Raw genomic sequence first — 4,800 nt, 5'->3', positions numbered from 1 at the left:
TTTAGAAGATCCTATGATCTCAGCCCAAAATCTCCTGAAACTGATAAGCAACTTCAGCAAAGTCTCACGATACCAAATCAATGTGCAGAAATCACATGCATTTCTATACACCAATAGCAGACTAACAGAGAGCAAAATCATGAGCAAACTCCCATTTACAATTACTACAAAGAGAATAAAATACCTAGGAATACAACTAACAAAGGATGTAAAGAACCTCTTCAAGGAGAACTACAAACAACTGCTCAAGGAACTAAGAGAGGACAAAAACAGATGGAGAAACATTCCATGCTCATGGTTAGGAAGATTCAATATCATGAAAATGGACATACTGCCCAAAGTAATTTATAGATTCAGTGCTATCTGCATCAAGCTACTATTGACCTTCTTCACAGAACTGGAGAAAACCACTTTAAACTTCATATAGAACCAAAAGAGAGCCTGCATAGCCAAGAAAATCCTAAGAGAAAGAACAAAGCCATAGGCATCATGCTACCTGACTTCAAACCATACTACAAGACTACAGTAATCACAACCGCATGGTACTGGAACAAAAACAGAGATGTAGACCAATGGAACAGAACAGAGGCCTTGGAAACATTGCCACACATCTACAACCACCTGATCTTTGACAAACCTGACAAAAACAAGCAATGGGGAAAGGATTCCCTGTATAATAAATGATGTTGGGAAAACTGGCTAGCCATGTGCAGAAAGCAGAAACTGGACCCCTTCCTGACACCTTACACTAAAATTAACTCCAGATGGATTAAAGATTTAAACATAAGACCTACCACCATAGAAACCTTAGAAGAAAACCTAGGTAAAACCATTCAGGACATAGGCATAGGCAAGGACTTCATGGCTAAAACACCAAAATCACTGGCAACAAAAGCCAAAATAGACAAATGGGATCTTATTAAACTCCAGAGCTTCTGTACAGCAAAAGAAACAACCAGTAGCATTAACTGGCAACCAACAGAATGGGAAAAAATTTTTTGCAAGCTACCCATCTGACAAAGGGTTAATATCCAGAATCTACAAAGAACTTAAACAGATTTAGAAGAAAAAAACAAAACCCCATGCAAAAGTGGGCAAAGGATATGAACAGACACCTTGCAAAAGAAGACATATACGAAGCCAACAAACATATGAAAAATGCTCATCATTACTGGTCATTAGAGAAATGCAAATCAAAACCACATTGAGATACCATCTCACGCCAGTTAGAATGGTGATCATTAAAAAACCTGGAGACAACAGATGCTAGAGAGGATGTGGATAAATAGGATCACTTTTACACTGTTGTTGGGAGTGTAAATTAGTTCAACCATTGTGGAAGACAGTGTGGTGATTCCTCAAGGACCTGGAAATAGAAATTCCATTTGACCCAGCAATCCCATTACTGGGTATATATCCAAAAGATTATAAATTGTTCTATTATAAAGACACATGCACACGAATGTTCATTGCTGCACTGTTTACAATAGCAAAGACCTGGAGCCAACCCAAATGCCCAATGGATAGACTGGACAAGGAAAATGTGGCACATAAACACAATGGAATACTATGCAGGCATAAAAAACGATCTGATCTTTGTTTTCATCCATGTCCGTACAAAGGACACAAACTCCTCATTTGTGTCCTTTGTACAGACATGGATGAAAACAAAGATCAGATCGTTTTTTATGCCTGCATAGTATTCCATCATAGGCGGGTGTTAAACAATGAGAACACATGGACTTAGGGAGGGAGCATCACACACTGGGGTCTATTGGGGTGGGATAGGGGAGGGAAGTAGGGGGTGGGGAGGTTGAGGAGGGATAACATGGGGAGAAATGTCGATATAGGTGACGGGGGGATGGAGGCAGCAAACCACATTGCCGTGCAAGTACCTATGCAACAATCCTGCATGATCTGCACATGTACCCCAGAACCTAAAGTATAATAAAAAAAAATTAAAAAAATAAACTTAAACAAATTTACAATTAATAAAAACTAAAAAGTGGGCAAATGATATGAAGAGACATTTTTTAAACATGGATATAGCTGCTGCCAACAAGCCTATAAAAAAGGTTCAGTATCAAAAATTAGTAGCAAAATGCAAAACCACAGTGAGATATCATCTCACAGCAGTCCAAATGGTTATTATCAAAAAGTCAAAATATAACAATTGCTGTTGAGGCTGCAGAGGAAAAGGAATGCTGCCGGTGAGAGTGTAAGTTAGTTCAATCATTGTGGAAAGTTGTGTGGAAATTCCTCAAAAAGCTAAAAACAGAACTACCACTTGACCCAGCAATCTTATTACTGGGTATATAAGAAAGGAATATAAATCTTTCTATTATAAAGACATATACACATATATGTTCATTTTGGCACTATTTACAATAGCAAAGACTTGGAATTAACCTAAACGTCCATGAACGGTAGATTGGATAAAGACAACGTGGTACATATACGCTATGAAGTATTACACAACCACAAAAAATTTGAAATCATGTCCGTTGCAGGAACATGTATAGAGTGGGAGGACATCATCTTTAGCAAACTAATGCAGGAACAGAAAACCAAACACTGCAAGCTATCAGTTATAAGTGGGGGCTAAATGATGAGAACACATGCACACAAAGTGGAAAACAGACACTAAGGCACTGACACTGGGTGGGAGGAGGGAGAGGAAGAGAAAAAAGTAGCTATTGGGTAGTAGGCTTAGTACCTGTGTGACAAAATACAACAAACCCCCATGGCGCAAGTTTGCCATGTTGCAAACCTGCACATGCCCTGAACCTGAAATAAAAATTAAAATAAAAAACACACACATACACATGAGCACGCACACACACACGTATACAACGGAATTCTATTCATCCATAAATAAGAATGAAATTGTTATGGATGTCTTTTGCAGCAACGTGATGGAGCTGAATGCCATTATCTCAATGGCTGTGAATCATCTGGTCTCAGGCTTTTTTTGGTTGGTAGGCTATTTATCACTGATTCAATTTTGAAGCTTGTTATTGGTCTGTTTGGGAATTAATGCCTTCCTGGTTCAGTCTCGAGAGGGTGTATGTGTTAAGTGAAACAGAGACTGAAGTCAAAACCACACATTCTTACTTATAAGTAAGAGCCAAACAATGCACATGTATGGACCTAGAGTGTGGAACAATGGACACTGGAGAGTAGCTTAGGGGGAGGGTGAAGGGACGAGAAGTTGCCTATTGGGCACAATGTACATTATTACGGTGATGGTTACACTAAAAGCCTAGGTGTTACCATTATACAACATATCCATGTAACAAAATAGCACTTGCACCTCTTAAATTTATACAAATTTAAAAAATTAAAAACCAGCCCTAATGACCCATAGTCTCAGCAAATAAACACCCTTTTACATATAATGCAATTACATTGAAAATAGATTACTTAGGCATTTCTCGATTATCCAGCAAAATTTTTCCAGAGTTTTGCTTTCTCTTGATTGTGTTTTATTTTCTTAACCCTTTGTGTGTGTGTATGACTATGAAACCCAGGCCAGGTAAATACAGGTACAACCTCTTTGGTGAACATGTGTGTGGTGATGGTGGGAACATAATTAGAGTTTGGTAAAGTTTATCTAGCGTTATCTGTCACTTCCCAAATCCAAAACTTCACCATATTTTCCAGCAGCCCATGTGACAGCTGTACCCAAATCCAGATTCAATCAATGCTTCATGTTAAATAACACAGTCGCTTAAGCACAGCTTATATGTGAGTTTATATTACTTCCCTACTGACAGACAAAAGCATATTTTCCACCAGTGATAAAACACTTTGAGAAGATCTGGGCCACAGATAAAAGGTACTTTCCTGGTCAATGGCTGTTTTTATGATAGCATTAGTCTCACAAATATACATAAAATTACAAGTTAGATTAATCATTTGTTCTAGAATAGGCAGTAAAATTTAGGGCATCCTTATAAAACATTAGGTCTAGAAGATAAATGTTTTGCAATATATACTTTAAAAAGTTGTCTTTTATGATTTATTTGCCTTCCGGTGCTTAGGAACACCATCTGGGGCAAATCATTTTCTGTGTGGTTTAAAAATCATTGGCATGCAAAAAGGCTACGATATAAATTTAGTCAGGCAAAATGAGGCTATACTCATTAATCAAAGCAGATTGTGAAAAGTAGGCAAAGAGCTTGAAGCTGGAAATATTCTTGGTACAGTAAGGATACAGCTTGAAAATTTGGGAAAGAGCTTGAAGCTGGGAATATTCTTATTACGGTATGTTTTCCCTTAATTACAGAGAATGCAAACAGTTATACCTTCATATCTCTCTGGCCCATTTATATTCAAAAACCTAATTTTCTACTATTCTCATCCTCCTTTTTCCTCCTTGCCACCTTGTCTCACAGTTGGCAAACACGCAATGCACACTCGCCTCTTAGGGTTTTTGCACTACTGTTTTCTCTGATAGAATGTTTCTCTCCACATACCTCAATAGCTAGCTCTTTTTAGGTCTCTGCTCAAATGTCCAAGTATCAGTCCACAACTTTCTTGAATACTCTGTATAAAAAAGCAACCCCCTAACTTTTCCTTTCCAATCATCCTAATCTCTCTCACATTGCTTTACTTTTATTGCTTTATTTTTAGTAGAGATGGGGTTTCACCACGTTGGCCAGGCTGGTCTCGAACTCCTGACTTCAGGTGATCCACTTGCCTCGGCCTCCTAAAATTCTGGGATTACAGGCATGAGCCACTATGCCGCACCGATTTTTTTTTTTTTTTTTTTTTTTTTTTTTTTTTTAATTTTAGTAG

The sequence above is a fragment of the Sapajus apella genome, unplaced genomic scaffold (assembly GCF_009761245.1).
Source record: "Sapajus apella isolate SASKATOON/1434 unplaced genomic scaffold, GSC_monkey_1.0 scaffold8, whole genome shotgun sequence".
Lineage (NCBI taxonomy): Eukaryota > Metazoa > Chordata > Mammalia > Primates > Cebidae > Sapajus > Sapajus apella.
Note: the sequence above shows the minus strand (reverse complement) of the source record.